General features: G+C 41.4%; 1 protein-coding gene across 4 annotated transcripts in view; it reads left to right on the top strand.

The window, feature by feature from the left end:
- PTK2B (protein tyrosine kinase 2 beta) overlaps positions 1 to 19238 on the top strand; it is a 174659-nt gene that overhangs the window by 52404 nt on the left and 103017 nt on the right. Inside the window, exon 1 of one of the 4 annotated variants that reach the window (XM_036750698.1) lies at positions 480 to 499. The exons of the other annotated variants lie outside the window; for them this stretch is intronic. The gene's annotated coding sequence lies outside the window, so the exon portion shown is untranslated. Of the gene's footprint in view, positions 1 to 479; positions 500 to 19238 lie in introns of those variants that run through there. 4 annotated transcript variants of the gene reach the window in all.

The raw sequence follows: 19238 nt of genomic DNA, 5'->3' as shown, positions 1-19238 counted from the left end.
TAAGAGGTTGGACTAGTGGTTCTCCAAGCTTTCTCAGGTCTTCTGGAGTGTCTTTCAAAGCTGCTTGTTCTTATTGTCTGATTCCTATCTCTACTTTTATTCACCTAGCATTCCCATTCCATTAGTGGATTTCAGCACCATCCAAGAGCACACAAAGGCAACAGCTCACATCTAGTCTTAGGCTGGTTTTAGCAACTCTGGGGGAGGTTCATTCACTCTTTATGTTGCTGCATAGAGATGAATAAGTCAAGTTCTTGTGTTCAAGAGGAAAATCAAGTAGGTGAGATGACTCATATGCAAATAACTACCGAAGTGGAAGAGAGGAAGCAACCAGAGATAGCCACGAAGTGAGATAAGGATTCACAAGACCTAGAGCTCCCTGGCAGGATCTGAGAAGGCTTCATGAAAGAGGTGACATTTGGGCTGGGCACTGAAGGATGAGTAGGAACTAGATGCCATGTTTTGAAGCTCCCTTTTAAAAGTCCATGCCAATTAACTGGTAAGTGTTTTTGTCTTTCTAATGAAGTGTGAAATGTTCTGCTAAATTAAAAAAAAAGTATCACTTCCCTGGGGCAGGGAGGGCTGAGAAAGAGTGACTTTACAATGCTTATCATTTCCTGGTGACACTCTTGGATAAACCCTTACATTTATTTTTTTTTCAGGAATTGTTTATTTCTACTTTCTTTTGACAAATGCAGATTCTACTTTTCATTCCACTTTTTCAAATAAGGATAGCCTCAATTTCTTTAATTCTCCTTCCCCTTTTTCCCCACTAAAACCAGTTGTGACAGTGTAAGGTTAATGGGGAATAAGATCTTCCTCACCTGTGAATAGGCCTCACGTAGAGCCCATTAAGGGAAGCTTGCTTGATTGTAGGAAGGCTTACACACCTTTTGGTAATTTCTAATTAGGCCCTGAGTCAGGAGCTAATAGGCTCTGAGCCTATTAGCTGAAAGAATATATATTCTGAGAGGTGAGCTTTTGCTTTGGGATCAGCTCACAAGAAGGATCTTGCGATTCCCTGGTCGAGACTCTGAGTAGCTGTGTATTCAGAGCTCCTTGACAGCTCAGAGGTAAAGACTCTCTTGATCCAGTGGTGAATGTGAAGTATGCATAACAGTATTGTTTTGATTCAGGTAGTAGAGCCCTGCCTGTTGGTCTTTATTTCTTTTCTCTGTATTTCTTCTGTTTAATTAAAGAAGATCATTGACCCCTTTTAAGTTGCTTTCCTAGTAAAGCAGATAAAAGAACCTGCACTAGCAGCCACCCTGGGTATGCCAGTGTGGTTGCTGTTACAGACACACATGTATAAAGTTTGACATCTAATGGAACCACGATACTACCCATCTCTTGATGGACTAAAGGTACAGAATGAAACATATTTTTGGACATGGCCAAATGCAGTTTTGTTTGACAAGGCACATATGTTATACATATTTTTTTTCTTTTTTTGCCCTAAAGGAGGGGAGAAAATTTTTAATTACAAAAAAGAAAAACAAACAAAAATGCAGTCAAACAGAGATCTAGGTTTTTCAATATATTAGCTGTTGAAAACAGATTAGTTCTAAGGTCCAGGCAGATCTTAGATTCAGAACTCTAGAATGTTGGACCTGGAGTTAGGAAGATCTGAGTTCAAATATGGTTTCAGACACTTACTAGCTGTGTGACCCTGAGTAGCAAGTCATTTAACCCCTGTTTACTTCAGTTTCCTCAACTGTAAAATGAGAATTTTATAATAGTACCTACCTCTCAGTATTATTGTGAGGATCAAACGAGATAATATTTGTAAAGCACTTAGCATAGTGCCTGGCACAGAGTAGGTACTTAATAAGTCCCTCCCTCCATCCCTTCCTTCCTTTCTCTCTCCCTCCCTCCCTTCTTTCCTTCATTCCTTCCTTTCTTCATCCTTTTCTCCCTCCCTCCCTGCCTCCCTCCCTTCCTTCCTGCAAAAAGACATAATTCTGAACAACTTATTTCCAGCATTGGCTAGAATTCTGGGGGACTAATGTCTTGAGGGAAAACAAAACAAAACAAAATGGGAAATAAATGATGCTCCTATTTCATCAGAGGTTAATATGTTCATCCAATTTGCCGAGCAAAGTTTTTCAATGGAAGAAATCCCATCAACAACAAAAATTTATATCAAAGAGGTATAAATGCTGTGGGCAATTAGGTGGCACAGTGGATAGAGTACCAGTCTTAGAGTGAGGAAAACTTGTCTTCCTGAGTCAGAATGTGGCCTTAGTAGCTTTGTGATCCTGGGCAAGTCACTTAACCCTGTTTGCCTCAGTTTCCTCATCTGTAAAATGGTTTGGAAAAGGCAAACCACTCCAGTGTCTTTGCCAAGAAAACCCTAAATGGGGTCACAAAGAGTGAGATACGACTGAAATGACTGAGTGACAAATAAGTACTAAATCTGGAGTCAGGATCTGGGTTTTAACCCTAGCTACCTGTGTGACCTTGAGCACTTAACTTATCTGGGCCTCAGGTTCTTTGTCTGAAAATCGAAAGAGTTGGATTAGATCAGTGGTTCTCCGAGGGTGTGCTACAAATGGTATGGAATTTACACTTGCAATCACTTATGGTTGAGCAAGTCTCCCTACTTTTTGAAAGTGTGCATATGATGGCAAAGAATATAGTACCATGAACCCGAAAAAGTTTGAGAACCACTGAACTAGATGGTCTCTAAGGTCCTTTCCAGCTCCAAGTGCTAGTATCTCTATACTATGGGAAGTATTCGCCACTTCAGTTTCCATTTATGTGCTGATAAATTTTGTTTGTACATACATTTGAGGGAAGTGTAGTGGTGTAGTGTTGTGGACAGAGTGGTTGATTGGAGTTAGGACCTGGGTGCAAATTTTATTTCTGACATGATCTGTGTGAGCCTGGGCAAATCACATAACACTTTGGGGCCCGGGTCTCCTCTTTGGGCTTGATAGACTTCAAGGCATCTTCCGTCTCCAAATAGATCCTGTGATCACTGGGGAGAGGAGGATATGAGTGGAGAAATGGAGGAAGGGTGAGAAGAAGGGTTTAGTGTGGAAGGAGGCTGCTGTCGTAGGTAGGTGTTAGGCCAGACTGGTAAATGTACACATGTAGGGCCATCCTTCTCAAGAGGCAGATCCCTCTGGGCTCCCTCTCCCCAGTGCTGATGTTTTTATACAGGTGATTAGGCTGAACATCAAAGGCAGCTTTCAAGAGAAAGGGAAGGGACAACTCAGCACAGTGGGAATAGTGCTGGACTTGGAATCAAGAGTATATGAGTTCAAATCCTGGCTCTGCTAATTACTAGCTGTGTAACTTTGGGCAAATCACTTAACCTTTCTGAGCCTCACTTTTCTCATCCATAAAGTGAGGGAGTTGAATGAGATGACCATTAAAGTCCTTTCTAACTCTAAATCTATTATCTAGATGCCACAAATGCTTCTAAAGGAGAAATCTAAATCACTACTTCTGTCTCAACTCTCATTTATTAGCTGTGTGACCTTGAATGAGTCACTCAACTTCTCTGGGCTCCAGTTTCCTCTTCTGGGAAGTGAACAGGGTAGACTAAATGATGTCTAAGGTCCTTTCCAGCTCTTAAAGGTTACAGTCCCAAACTCAAAGGATCTGGGACTTCATCAAGGAGAACTCCCTGTGGGAAAACTCCCTGAAATGACTCAGATCCAAATTTATCTGATCTTAGTAGATGAGTCTTTGGGTACTGCTTGAGGCACAGAGAAGTGCCAAAGGCAGAATTTGAACTCTGGTCTTCCTGATTCCGCACCCAACAGTCTATCTACACCAGTATGCTTCTATTCTAACAATTCATAAGATGTTACAGATAGTCTGAGAGGTACGTCTGAAAAGGATAAGGGAGGCACGACAATGCCCTGTTTCTAAAATCATAGATTTAGAATAGAAAAGGACCTTGGGGACATTAAGTCCTATGCCCCCCATTAAAAATGTGGAAATTGCAACCTGGTGAGATTAATTGACTTGCCCAGGCACATACATAGCTTTTATCTGAGGAGGGGTTTTAAAAAAATTAATATTTTATTTTTTCCAATTATATGTAAAGTCAATTTTCAACGTTCATTTTTTTCCAAAGATTTTGAGTTCCAAATTTTTCTTCCTCCCACCCTCCCTCCCCCCTTCCCCAAGACAGCAAGCAGCCTGATATAGGTTATACATGTGCAATAAAATAAAACATATTTTGAAGAGGGGTTTTTGAACCCAGGGCTTCCTGATTCCACGTCTGATGCCTAATCCACTAGACCACACTGTAGTTACCCCAACTTCCACTTCTCTGACCTAAAGCAGCAAAGACGAGTGAGGAAACCAAGGATAGAATGACACACCAAGGATGTTTTACAACTTGTCACTGTCCTAACATATTAGTTGTGAAACCATGAGGACTGTTGAGAGGAGGGGAGGGAGAGGACTAGATGGTTTGGGGACAAAGTGATTCCTCTATTCTCCATATTATTCCCTCTTGCTAGGTTCACTACTCTGGTCTGAGTGGCCCAGAACCCAAAGCTAGAAAGCAGCAAGCTTATCTCACCCAATGAGCATTTATTAAGTGCCTTCTATGTGCCAGGCACCATGTTAGGTGCTGGGAATACAAAGAGCAGTGAGATAATCTCTGCCCTTTTTATTGTTGCTTAGTCATTTTAGCTGTGTCCTACTCTTGATGACCCCATTTTGGAGTTTTCTTGGCAAAGATACTAGAGTGGTGTCCCATTTCCTTTTCCACTTCATTCTGCAAATGATGACACTAAGACAAACAGGACTAAATAACTTGCCCAGGGTCATAGAGCTGGATCTAAGGCTGGATTTGAACTCAGGTTTTCCTGACTTCAGGCCTAGTACCCTATGCATCATACCATCTATCTGCCCCTAAGAATAATAAATGTTGTTCTTTAATTGGGTCCAACTCTTCGTGACCCCATTTTGGGGTTTTCCCGGGAAAGATACTGGTTTGCCATTTCCTTCTCCAAATTATCTTACAGATGAGGAAACTGAGACAAACAGGGCTATGTGACTTGCCCAGGGTCCTATGACTTGTAAGTGTCTGAGGCCAGATTTGAACTCGAAAGATGAGTCTTCCTGACTCCAGGCACAGCTCTCCATCCTTTGAGCTACTTCCCTGCCCTTAACTAGCTAATATTCCACAGGGGACGCCACAACAAAGCACTGTTTCTGAAGTCTATTTAGTATTTGTGGTGCAGTGTACATAGAATGCTATCTCTGAAGTCAGAAAATCTGGGTTCAAATATTGGCTCTGCCACCAAGTCTTCTCTTACAGAATGTAGGCTCCTCGAGGGCAGGGACTGTTTCATATTTGTATCACTAGGGTCCATAACCTTGGGCAAACCAGTGAAACTAATCTTCCTGGGCCTGTTTCCTTCCCTATTTAGTGAAGGGTTTGGAGTGATGACCTCTAAGGTTCTTTTCAGTCTAAATCTATGATCCAACGATGATGCCTATTCAAGGAAATGGGAGAAATTTCTCTATTTTTAAATTAAATTTAATATTTTTAATTAACAAAAACGTATGCTTTCTCCTACCACCTCCTCCTTAGAAATAGAAAGAATAACAAAACCCTTGTAACAACTACACTTAGTAAAGCAAAACATAATGGAAAATTTTCAAGGCTTGACGTGATCTCTGTGGCCAGGGGCAGGAGATCTCCAACGTAGTCTGGGAGCTCTGTAGGCAGCATAAAAGCTAGGGCAGTCTGAGGCTGGTGGGACATCCCTCTGGAGATTTGGTGACTGATTGTACCCATTTGCCATATGAAAGTATGTTGTGGTCTTTCATTTGGTCCAATGTCTTAATTTTTCAGATGAAGAAGCTAAGGTCCATAAAGATTAAGGATTTGCCCAAGATGACATAGAGGTGCTTTGAACTCAGGTTCTTTGATTCACAGTAACATGCTGCTTCTTCATAGAAAAGTAATGCTACCAGGAAACAATAAAGGATGTTATGACTCCCTCCTGCTCTTTCCCTCTCTCTCTCTCTCTCTCTCTCTCTCTCTCTCTCTCTCTCTCTCTCTCTCTCTCTCTCTCTCTCTCTCGTGTGTGTGTTTAAACTTTATCTAGTGGTCACAATAGGGCAACTAGCTGGCACAGTGCTGGGTTGGGAGTCAGGGAGACTCATCTTCCCTTGTTCAAATCCATCCTCAGACATGTGTGATCCTGGGCAAGTCGCTTCACCCTGTTCGCCTCAGTTTCCTCATCAGTAAAATGAACTGGAGAAGGAAATGGCAAAGCACTCCAGTATCTCTGCCAAGAAAACCCCAAATGAGGTCACAAAGAGTCAGATGAGACTGAAACAACCAAACATCCAATGGTGACAATTCCTTTTTCGCCTACTGCTCAACTGCAGCTGCCTAGTCTCCGTAACAGCCCAGGACCTCCAATTTGTGGGTACATGGAGCTGTTACCAAGATTTGGTCACACCTATTACTTCTTGCAGGATACTCTAGAAATTTCTCAGGTATGTTAATACCTTTAAAAAAGGTTGTGAGATGCTATGTGGTTTTTGTTCTTTAGGAAATGAGGTTGTAGGAAGAAAGGCATAAAACTTTCCTGTACACTCAGATCCTTTGGATCTGTTCTCAGTAACTGATAGAAATAGAGTACCATTGAAGTCTGGTTATCTTATATTCTCAATTTTCCTAGCCATCTACTTATTCCTTGGGCCTCTGTACTCCGACAGCCAGGGATTCAGATTTGATCAAGGCTAGAGGTGCTAGTTAAGCTGTCACTGTGTTCTGGACTGGTCAGCATGTGTCTGAAATGCCATGTCCAGTTCTTAGGATTACATTTCTAGAACCATGCTGACTAATCATATGGAGTCTAGAGGAGGGTGCCCACATTGAAGAGTGGATGACACCATTGTACAAAAGAGCACGTGGCTTGGGAGCTAGAGCACAAGGGTTCAAATATTGCTTGATGATCTTAGGCAATTGACTTAACTTCTTTAGGCCTTCGTTTTCCCTGAGGTCCCTTCAATGATCTGTGATGTGATACCCTAGAAACCATGACACGTGAAAGAAAGGTTGAAGGAACTGAGAGTGTGTATAGCCTGGAAAAGAGGAAGCAGGCAGAGTTTGAATTCTTTGAAGGTTTGTCGTATGGAAGATTAATTAGACTTGTAGCATGACGAAAGAACTAGGATCAATATGTAGGAATTATAGGGAATGATAATAGCAATAACAGCAAGTCGCTAGCTTTCATATAGCATTCTTAGGTTTGCAAAGGTGTTTTACAAACATCTCATTTTATCCTCACAACAATCTTGGGAAGTAGGTGCTATTATTATCCCCATTTAACACATTAAAGAAAAAAACTGTTGCAGACCAAAATTAAATTACTTGCTCAGGGTCACATAATCTGAGGCTGAATTTGAACTCAGATCTTCCTGACCCAGGCCCGTTACTCTATCCACTGCGCTACCTGGCTGTCTCTGGGAAGCAGCTTTTAACTCAGTATAAGACAAACTTCCTAACAATTACAATGGTCCAAAGCTGGAGCTGGCTGCCTTGTGAAACAGAATAGTGAGGATCCCTGTTCCCCCATGCAGTTGAACTGATTTCACTGAGCATTTATTAAGCATCTTATATATGCAAGTACTGTGTTATATACATCAGCACTACAACGGCAAAAACAAACCAGCTGTTGCCCTCAAGGAGATACAACTCACAAAATAGTAAATGCAAGAAAATTTAAGAAAGGAGAGAGAACAAACATTTAGGCTTCCCATAGGAAGTGGCACCTGAATCTAGCCTTAGGTTAATCAATTAACACACATTTATTAAATGCAAGACATTTTTCTAGACAAGCACTGGAGAACCCAAATGCTCAATGGATCTGTGATTTCATCAAGTTTCTCTCGATGGTGTAAACAGTAACCCACCCATGCCTGCCTATACTATCTGACTTTTGTCCATATCCTTCCATAAATTTGTCTTTGAGTCCTACCCAACATGCTGGAGGTCTTCCTTGATTTATTTTTTAAATGTAACTTATTTTACATTTTTCCCCCCAATGAATAAATATTTTCTCTCCCTCCTTCCCAACACCTATTTTTTCCCCCACAACTGAAAAAGAAAAACAAAACGCCTTGTAACAAGTATGCATAGTCAAGCAAAATAAATTTCCTTTTTGGTCATATACAAAGGATAAGGTCTTAAAGGAAATATGGATTCTAAGAGGCATAATTAAGGAAGGAATCATTTCAGACATGTACTACAAAGGTGTGGAGAGCAGAGATGGAATGCCAAATTCTGGGAACCAGAAATAGGCCAGTTTTTATGTAACATAGGGTGTGCTCACTCTGTATCCACAGGAGTCAAGTCAACAAGTATTTATTTATTAAGCACCTTCTATGCGCTAGGTACTGTGCCAGCATGTTTTATTATCTGTTCTCTGGAATCCCTGTTGGTCAGTGCATGAATCAGAGTTCTCAAATCTCTCAAACTTGTCTTTACAATAATTCTAGTTTTGCTGATTTTCCTCTGCATCAGTTCATATAAATCTTCCCAGGTTTCTCTTAAATTATCCTTTTCATCCTTTCTTATAGCGTAGTAGTATTTCATTACATTCGTATAGTATAAATTTTTCACCCATCCCTAGGTGCACCCTTAATTTCTAGTTCTTTGCTACTACAAAAAGGACTGCTGTAATTATTTTTTTACATATGAGTCCTTTTCCTCTTTTTTTAATTTCTTTGGGGTAAGGGTATGTACAGTTTAATAGCTGTTGGGGAACACTTCCAAATTGCTTTCCAGAATGGTTGGATCAGTTCACAGCTTCACCAACAGTATATTAATGTATCCCTTTTCCCACAGCCCTTCCAGCATTTTCCATTTTCCTTTTTTCATCAACTCTGCCAATCTGATGAGTGTGAAGTGGAACCTGAGTTGTGCCACTGGGTCAAAGGATATACACAATTTAGTGACTTTGAGGGGACATAGTTCCAAATCTTTTCCCATGGCTAGACCAATTCACAGCACCACCAACAGTGCATTGATGTGCCTGTTTATTCCATAGCCCTTCCAACATGTGATGTTTTCCATTTTTGTCATCTTTGCCAATCTGATGACTGTAAGGTGAAAGCTCAAAGTTGCCTTAATTTGAATTTCTCTAATCAGTGATTTAGAGCATTTTTTTCATGACTGTTCATAGCTTGGATATCTTCCTTTGAGAATGGCCTGTTTCTATCCTTTGATCATTTGTCAACTGGGGACCATTTCTTAATTTTTCCTGATATCATTAGGACATTAGTGGAGGCCTCTAGCTGATCACCTGTCACCATTTGTGCTTTTTACATGACTAGCTCATTTTTTCTTCCCATCATGCAATTCCTCCATAGCATCCTTTATTCCTATTCTTCTTTGGATTTCCTTGTAGATTACATGTTGCAGTCTACTCACACCCACCATGAGCCTCTCCATTGCCTTCTGTGCAACATTTATTTTTTAATGCTTTAGAGACTGTTGAATTCCATATCTTGATTTCAACCCATGAAATAGCATTAGGGAAAAAAAAAGACAAAAATTAAATAGTCCCTGTCCCCAAGGAGCTTCCATTATTGGGGAGGGGGAAGTGTATACTTATGTAAGAAGATACAAAGCACATGAAGTAAACAACAGGTAATTTGTGGAGGAGCCACTAGCAGCTGGAGGTGGAGTAGTGTGACTTGGGATAGACTTCATGTAGGAAGTGGTGCTTGAATTAAGCCTTAAGGGAAATACGGATTCTAAGAGGCATAATTAAGGAGAGAATCCATTTCAGATGTACTACAAAGTCATAGAGACCAGAGGTAGAAGGCCAAATTCAGTGAACAGGAAATAAGCCAGTTTGTATGTAACATAGGGTATATAGAGAGAAACGCAGAATGGGATCAGACTGTGAAAGTCTCAGTCACTAGAAATGCTCAAGAAGAAGCTGGATTATCTCCTAGTAGGGATGTTATAAAGGGGGAATTCATGCTTCAGGTGGGGGTTGTACTAGATGACCTCTGTTTTATCTTGAATTATGGGAGTTTCTGATTCATCCAATTTCCCCCATTTCAGGTTCAAGGTCTGCTTAACGTGTCAGAAAATAATTTATTTAATATGAAATGATACATGTAGTAAAATAATGATTTATGTCTAATGTTTGTTAATATGACTGGCTTTGGGAGGGTGAGGCATCTGTCTCACTCTGAAATTTCCCTACCTGTGTGTATAGAATAACCAACCCAATGGCAGCAGGCGCCTCCTCACCATCAGACTCAGGGCTTCCTGGGTTAGTTGCCCTTCCAGAGAGCCAGGAGTAGAAAAGTTGGGCCTGCTGGCAGTCACATGTCTAGTATGATTCTCCCAGGGCATTCCTCATTCTCTCTCTCCCTGAGGACCTCCCTCTTTTCTCTCTTTGCCACTTCCCGGGTGTGATTCATGCCTCCCTCCTCCCGACTCTGCCTGGCTGCTATGTGTCATTTCCTGACGTTGGTGAAACCCAGACTTGCACTGGCCCCCTTGTGACCTGCCCTTGGGGAATTAGGGCTGAAGGCTGTGTCCTTCCAGTGCCCCTTCCCCAAAAAGAGCTCAGTAGCTGTTTCAACTGTATAAAGAAGAATTCCCTGATTTCTTGACAAGATGAATTTTTTGACTTTGGGTTCAGGGAAGGTAAGACTTGGACCTTGTAGGCATGCCTTCTACATGCATCTCTGGCTGTCTACCATTCCTGAGAGCCCTCTCTCTTCCCCTAATCTATAGCCCTAAGCCTCCTTCCTCATGTCCTCCAAGGGGGCCCCTTCTGTCTTGCATTGTCATCCGCCCCTTCAGAATTCCATAGCAGCGGTCTGATCTGTGGACTTTTGAGATTCTGCGAATGACTAAAACGTGTTTTCAATTCAACAAGTATTTATTGAGATTATCCAGTGCTTAACGCAGTGCCTGGCACACAGTAATTAATTTAATTAAATTAATCTGTTGATTAAGAGGCACATTGAAAAATTAGACAGTCCTTATCCTTAAAGAGCTTACATTCTATTACTAGGGGGAAATAACATATACACAGATAAGTGGATATAAAGCAAATGCAAGGTAGTTTCCAGGGTGGGAGAGGGCAGGGAGATCAACTGTGGAGGATGGAGGGAGATGGGGATCATAGTAAGTGAAGGTGAGGAGCAAAAGAATGGTTAGAGTTTTGGAACTCACCTTCATTGGAAAGGTTTTAGAGTCAGATGACCCAGATTCAAAACCTAGCCTCATAATTTTTACCTATGTAGACGTGGGCAAATGTTTGTGCCTCAGTTTCCTCATTTATAAAATAAAGAGTTGAGTTAAGGTCTTTTCCAACTCAAAATCTGTGATTCTATGAGGATAGAGAGCATTCCAGGAATGGGGGCAGGGGGAACAGCCTAGGCAAAGGCACAGAGGCAGGGTTTGAATTTGGTGTAGTTTACTGGAAAAATTCCCTGGGGCTGAGGCTCTCTTTCTTTCGGTGCTCTAAATAACTCAGTCCCACCAGCCTTCTCTGAAGGAGGCTGAGCTCTAGCACAATGAAAATCTAGCTCTGAGCTGTAAGGATTTATTATCTATAGGACCAAGTCTCCTCTGAGCCCCAGTTCACTCTGGCCTGTGCCACTTTTGCTCATTAAAAATGAGTCATTGGGGAAAATACCAACTGATCTTTATATAGAGCCTTAAAGTCCACCAAGCTGTTTGTATGCCTTCCTTCATCTAATCCTCACAATAACCCTTCGAGGTAAGTAGTGAAGATCATGGGCTCGTAGTTTTAAAACTGGAAGAGACCTTAGAGCCTACTGAATGTGACCTCTCCCCTCCACATTGATTTATAGAAGAGAAAACTGAAAAGACAGGTAAGGTAATTTCTCCAGGGTTGGGTCCTGCAAGTAAGTGTCTGAAGCAGGATTTGCACCTGGGTCTTTCTGATTCCAACTGCAGGGCCCTGGCTACCATGCTACACTGAAAAATTATAACACGCAGATAGAATTTCAGGTTTCCTCAAACCATGCTATGTATATGAAGCAGCTGAGAGGTGCAAAGGATAGAATGCCGGACTTGAAGGAAGACCTGAGTTCAAATCCTGCAGCAGCCATTTAGCTAGGTGCCCTGAGTAAGTCACTCTCTTAGCCTCGGTTAGCACCTACCTGAGGGTTGTTGTGAAGAATAAGGTAAGATTTGTAAAGTTATTTTCAAATCTTAAAGCACTATATAATTTTGCTTCTTCTTCTTGTTATTACAGTCCAGCCCCAAAGCAGGCCAGGCAGGTAGACCATGATACCAGTTCACTTCACAGATTTTTCAGGTACACTCTCCACTAAGGAAAGCTTTGCATAGCCTCTCATCTTACCTCCATTATATACTACACAGACCTCATTTAGATACTTATTTTTATTTTAAAGAAGCCTAAATTAACTAGAGCACCTTCAGAGCAGTGTGCATAGAACACACCTGGAATATTTTATTCACAGGGTAGGGGAAGATTCTAGACAAACTGGAGCACCTTCAGAGCAGGGTGTATAGAACACACCTGCAGTATTTTATTCACAGGGTAGGAGAGGATTCCAGATAAACTGGAGCACCTTCAGAGCAGGGTGTATAGAACACACCTGGAATATTTTATTCATGGGGGGGGAGGGGGGTGGCGGCGGCGGCGGCAGCGGCGGGAATCCTAGATAAAAAGAAGCATCTTCAGAGCAGGTCAACTGGGATGGTTAAGGGTCTAGAAACCATGACAAGATGGAGTGGTCAAAGGAGCTGGAGATATTTCGCCTGGAAGAGAGAGTTGGTAGGAAGGGAGATGGATGGGCTGTCATCAAATACTTGAAGGCTTATCATTTAGAGGAGAAGACTTCTGCCATTTTAGAGGAAAGAAATAAGACTAGTGGGTGGAAGTTTTAGGGAGGCAGATTTTGGCTCAGTAAAGGGAAGGGCTGTTAGAATATAGAACAGGTAGCATTGGGAGATACTAAGTGAGCTCCCTGTACTGGGACTGTTCAAGCACAGGCCCTCTGGCTATCAGCCAGGGATGCTAGAAGGAGGGTACTTGCATGGAGGTGGGAGTTGGGCTAGATGCCCTCTAAGGTCCCATCAAATGTTAAGATTCTATCCTCAGAGTCTCCTCCCACTCTGCCTATTCTTCCAGCCCAGAGATACCTTCGCTACAGCCTATTTCCTTCTTCAGATTAGGGTCTTCTCTTCTGAGTCAGAATGAGACTGTTAGTCATTGCCTCCTGCGTCCATGCCTGTGCCTGTGGTGAGCTGTGTGCTGATTCTCGGCATGAGCACTGGGAAGGGCCCATTTCTTGATGAGCTATTTGAGCCACTTAGCACTTCAGCTACATTTTAAATATACATTTTTATTGGTTGGTCATTCCTCCCCCTCTGAGGCCTGTAGGTCAAGATTATTCTTCCCTGTGTTACTGACTGGGAAATGGAGATAGACAGAGGCCACTGTTGGATTAAGATTAGAAGCCAGAGACCTCAGCATCTTGGTGGCTGAGGCCTCTCAGTTCTGCTGTCTCTGTTGCCTGAAGTAGAAAAGTGAATTCCATATATCTAGTCACAGATGGTAATGACACTGAGCCCATGAACCTTATGATTTGCCTGTCTCCACCTAACTGTTTAAACCTAAATAAGGTTATGCCTATAAATTTGTTGTTTTAAATAACTTCATAGGATCATAGTTTTAAAGCTGGAAGGGATTCAGAGATCATCTAGTCCAATCCTTTCATTTTACAGGTGAGGTAAATGAGGCCCAGGAAAGGTAGTACCTTGCCTAAGGAAGGGTAGTATCAGAGGCAGGATCTGAACACAGATCTTTGGATAATAGTCAGAGTTCTTTTTTTAATCATCCTTTTAAAAATAATCATTTTTTAAAAGTTTTGAGTTCCTAATTCTCTCCATCCCTCCAGCACTTCCTTCACCCATTGAGAAGGCAAGTAATAGGATATCAGTCATACATATGAAGTCATGTGACACATAATTCCATGTTAGCCATGTTCCAAAAAAGAGAAAAAGCAAGAAAAATGAAATGAAAAAAGTATGCTTTAATCTGCACTCTGAGTTTATCAGTTTTCTCTCTGGTGGTGGATGGCGTTTTTCTTCATGAGTACTTTAGAATTTTCTTGGATTATTGTGTTGATTAAAGTAGCTAAGTCTTTCACAGTTCATCATTGTTACAATGTTGCTGTTACTATGTACAATAATCTCCTGGCTCTACTCTTCTTTATATCAGTTCATGCAAGTCTTCTTAGGTTTTTCTGAAACCATCCTCTTCATTATTTCTTATTACACAATAGTATTCCATCATTGTTGTATACCATAACTTATCCAGCCATTCCCCAAAAGAAGAGTATTTCTCCAATTTCCAATTCTTTGCCACCACAAAAAGAGTGCTATAAATCTCTTTATACATACGGATTCTTTTCCTTTTCCTTTGATCTCTTTGGAATATAGACCTGTAATGGTATTGCTGAGTCAAAAAGTATGCACGGTTTTATAGTCCTTTGGGTAGAGTTCCAAATTGTTCTTCAGAGTGGTTGGACCAGTTCACAACTCCACCAGTAGTGCATTAGTGTACCTATTTTTCCACATCCCCTCCAACATTCCTTTTCTGTCATATTAGCCAATCTGATAGGTATGGCATGACACCTCACAGTTGTTTTAATTTGTATTTCTGTGATTAATAATGATTTAGAGCATTTTGTCATATAACTGATTTTTTTTATTTCTTCTTCTGAAAACTACCTATTCATATTCTTTGACCATTTATCAATTGGAGAATGGCTCTTATTTTTATGCATTTGGCTCAGTTCCCTATATATATATATATATATATATATATATATATATATATATATATATATATATATATGAGAAATGAGGCCTTTTTCAGAGGAACTTGCTGTTAATTTCTCCACCCCACCCCCAGTTTCCTACTCTCCTTTTGGTTGCATTGGGTTTTGTTCGTGCAAAAACATTTTTTAGTTTGATGCAATCTAAATTATCCATTTTACTTCCTGTGGTTCTCTCTGTCTCTTGTTTGGTCATAAATGCTTCCCTTATTCATAGATCTGAATAGTCAGTGTTCTTAACATGATGCCCTCTGTGTGTTTTTACATTAGTCATGTCTGGATATACTCTACTTCTCTCCACCCCAGTTTTATAACTGTTCCTTTTAACAAAGAACAAAAGTTAAGCAAAGCCAAAAGACATAGGGATCATACCTCATAGTATATACAACACTCTGCACCCATAGTTCCTCACCTCTTTATTTAAAGGAGGGAAGTGCATTCTTATCCTTTTTCCAGGGCAAAGATATGTAATCACAATCATATAGTATTCTCGTTACTATATATTCTTGAACTTCCAACAAGACCATATGACTTTGTATCTCCACTTTCCTTTGCTCCTAGATCCCATAAATGTTATCCTTAGACTTTAAGAGATAGAAGACACATTAGTGTTTGTCTAGTTTGCTCCCAAAGAAACATGATAGCTGCCATTAAGGGGTTAAGTCTGTTCTATTTGGCTCCAGAAGACAGAACTAGGGTAAGTGATGGAAGTTGCAAAATAAGCAAATTAAGGTTTGATGTCAGGAGAAACATCCTAACAATTAGAGCTTCCCTTGGATTAGTTAGCCAGGGAGGTACCTTCTGACAAAAATCCTATGATTTAAAGGGACACTAGAAGGAAATGGTGGGCAATCTGTTGAACCAGCAGCTTTACACTGAAAGCATGCTCTCCTCATTCTTCCCTAGTTTCTGAATGTGGCAAGAGCTTGTCTTGGGTACCCACTTGCAGGACAGCAATGGGGACCAAGGGTAGTCTACAACTCTAGGGAAGGAGGAACAGTTCTGAGGGATGTTCCTGGGGAAAATGGCCTTGCTTGACCACCAGCCCATGTAGAGCATATCTTTCCCACAGGAAAACATCAACAAGGCACAAAATAGGACCCATATGGTATCATGGAAAGAATGCTGGATTTGGAGTTAGACAATGTGGGTTCAAACTCTAGCTCTGCTGCTGAATGGTCACAAGTTTGGACCCTCCCTTACTCTGTCCTTCCCCAGATGGGCAAGGCTCTGTGCTAGGCCTTAGGGATACAAAGATTGTGGTTTGTCTTTCGTTCTCAAAGAGGACCATGGCATCAGGAAGATGATGTCATGATTTTAAGTGAAATTGGATGTAAGGGAGGAAGGGCTGTGCAAAGTTACCAGCCTCACTGTCTCCTCTGGAGCCATCAGGGTTCAGCAGCCAGGTATAGCTCAGGACAACTGGAGATGGCCCAAGATACAGTGGGACACTTTGGCCTTTTTAAGCTAAGGTCTCTCTGAGTTCTCACTTTGACTGAGGCAGAGCCCATTCAGTGATTAGGGCTGTTTAAGAAGTGAAGGATATATGGATACAAAAACAAAATTTAAAAACAGTTCCTATCCTTAAGGAATTTACTCTACTGAAACTTGTCTGTTATCAGAAGTAATAGTAATAGCTCATATTTTGTGTAGTTACTCATGCCAAGCCCTTGTTTGAATCCTACAATGGCCCATAAAACAAGTAGGGTGATTATTGTGCCCTTTTGATAGAAAAGGCAGAAGGCCCAGAGAGATCAAATGAATTGTCCTTGGTCAAACAGGTAGTAAGGTGGAATTGGCCTTGGTCAGTGGAGATGCTTGAACTCAGGCCCAGGTTTCCTGACTCAAGTACAGTGCTCTTTCTATTAAATGCCATTTGCTGCCTCTCAGTCCCACCACTAAGTCAGGGTCAGAACGTGACCAAGTCTATCAGGGGCAGGAGCTGTGCTGGTGAGCAGTGAGTGACAGAGGTCTAGAACAGGCTGCCATATTGGTCATTCCTTCATTGCAGTTCTTCCCATCTCTGTTTAAAGTCGTTTCTGAAGATTACTATATCATTGAGGTGGGCAGCCCCTATGAAGGAAGGTCTAGAATTCTGGCCATCACCAGCACAAACTACTGACCAACTGCTAAAAATAGGTTCCAGAGCCCCAAACCTTTGACCCTGCTACCAGCACATTTCTTGGGGTCCAGGGGAGCAAGGCTTGTGGAGATGGGAAGCATCCATTTCTGCAGGTGCCTCAGCCCCCTCCTCCTTTGTAGCCACAGCTGCTAAAGATTCAGAAAAGAAATTCACTGGCACTATCAAATGGTTCCATGTTACAAATAGATAGGGTGTTATCAATGAAAGTAACAAGGAAGAAGATGCGTTGGTGCCTCCTTCGCCGTTGTTCCCTAAGGATCACTAGGCCTGGATATCTGGCTTACAGCAGAACACCTCTATGAGTGTTCTTCTTCTGTTAAAATGTGGGCTCCTTGTAAGCTTGCTTTTCCTATTTGTATCTCCATCCTTTAGCACTGCTACTTTGCCCATAGCACAAGGTTAATAAATGCTTTTTAATTAATTAATTAATTCTTTCTTCTGGCTCCTTTCATTTTCCTTTCCCTCTGACTACTCACCCCCTACCTGTGTGGAAGGCTGTTTTCTAGCTGAGGTTCCAGGTTTTGGTCTATAATATGCAAATTTACTCTGCCTTAATCCTAGAATTTCAGAAGGAGGTAGGAAGGCCTAGTTGAAGCTGCTCACCTCTAAAGTGGTGTAAGGCCTGGAAGAGGATCCTGGCAGCTGAATGTCTTCTGCTGTGAGTGTATGAGTCTCTTTTTTGTTGGGGAGGGGGTGTAGGAAGTAGAAGTGGGGGAATAGGTTGTGTGAATTTGGGAGAAATTAAGTTAGGTGGTTGGGAATATTTGAGGTGAGAAATGAAGGCTATGATCCTAAGGCTGGGCTCCAATCAAAGGACCATAGCATTTTTTGAGCAGAGACAGACCAAAAGCAGAATCAAATATTTGTAGTTGGGCCAGTCAGATACTCTCATTCTCTGTAGTTAGAATTTTGGTCCAGCACTTTAGATGCCTAGGGGCTAGCTTGATCCTTGCTTTCTTCTAGCTGAAGATGAGAGATTAGAGAAAACCTGCCATGCTGGTGTCTAGGCCTGCCATGGGAGCTCAGCCCTTCACAGTATGGCACCAGCCTACCATGCCATTTTTATTTCACACTATGATTCCTTTTCTCTGTGCTCTCCATTCTGGCCACACTGACCTACTTGTTTATCTCCCTTAAAGAATTCTGAACTTTAATGTCAATTAAATTGAGCCCTTCCATACATATACAGTAGGAACTGTGAGAGGGTTGCATATGAAACTGAGAATCTCTATTATGTACAATTTGCTTTTCTTATAAAGTGTATATTCAATTCATTGCTATTTTCAAAGCTGTTCAGGGTCTTCCTGTAATCCAAAGCACTGATCATAGACAACAGGAAAGCCTTGGTAGCCAAAATTATGTGCCAGACTGGCTTTGTGTGACTGCTGAAATATATCTAAAGTCCTTATCTATCATACAATTTTTTGATGCTTCTCCAAAGTATTCTAGGATGACCTTTTAACTCATCCTCTTGTCTTTCTCTCCTCCTTTTCTTCTTTTTACTATAGGCCAATAGGTTTGCAGAGTGAAAAGGAAGTGGAGGTGAGGGTAGGGTGGGATGTGGTGAGGATTAGGATTTGATGCTTGGAGTAAATATTTTGGAGGATCAAGAGCCAGTGTGATACGGTGGGAAGACATTTGACTTGGGAACAGGAAGATCACATCTATGACCATTGTCTCCCTATCTCTTCTCACCTATATATTGGAAATAATTATCCTGCCTCACAAAGCTGTAGTGAGGGAAGTGCTTCATAGAGAGCTATAGAGAAATGTGGGCTGTTATTATTAGTCACCACAGCAGGTATGGGAGTCAGCTACTTCCTGGAACATGCCATTTTCCCATCACCGCCACATCAAGCAACGTGCTTAGTGAATCCTTTGCTTTCATTGTCTTTTCACTAAAGGCAACTAGGAAGTGTGCTCCAACATATTGGTACCTGGGACAAGCCCCAGACTGTCCCACTCTTGTTATGGTTCTGCTTCCCCCATTGCTTTTTTCTCTTTTTATTGGAGCCTAGAGTGACTGTGTCAATCACCGACTCAATCAACAAACATTTAATAAAACACCTACTAGGTGCCAGATGCTGGGAATCCAAAGACAAAAACTGAAACTGTCCCTTTGCCCTCAAGGATCTTACATTCAGTCTAGGGAAACAAGGTCTGCATGCACGTGCACACACATGTACACACACACACACAAACACACACACATTTATATAAAATAAATACAATGGCATTT

The sequence above is a fragment of the Trichosurus vulpecula genome, chromosome 3, assembly GCF_011100635.1.
Source record: "Trichosurus vulpecula isolate mTriVul1 chromosome 3, mTriVul1.pri, whole genome shotgun sequence".
Lineage (NCBI taxonomy): Eukaryota > Metazoa > Chordata > Mammalia > Diprotodontia > Phalangeridae > Trichosurus > Trichosurus vulpecula.
This window is presented reverse-complemented; position numbering and strand designations above follow the sequence as displayed.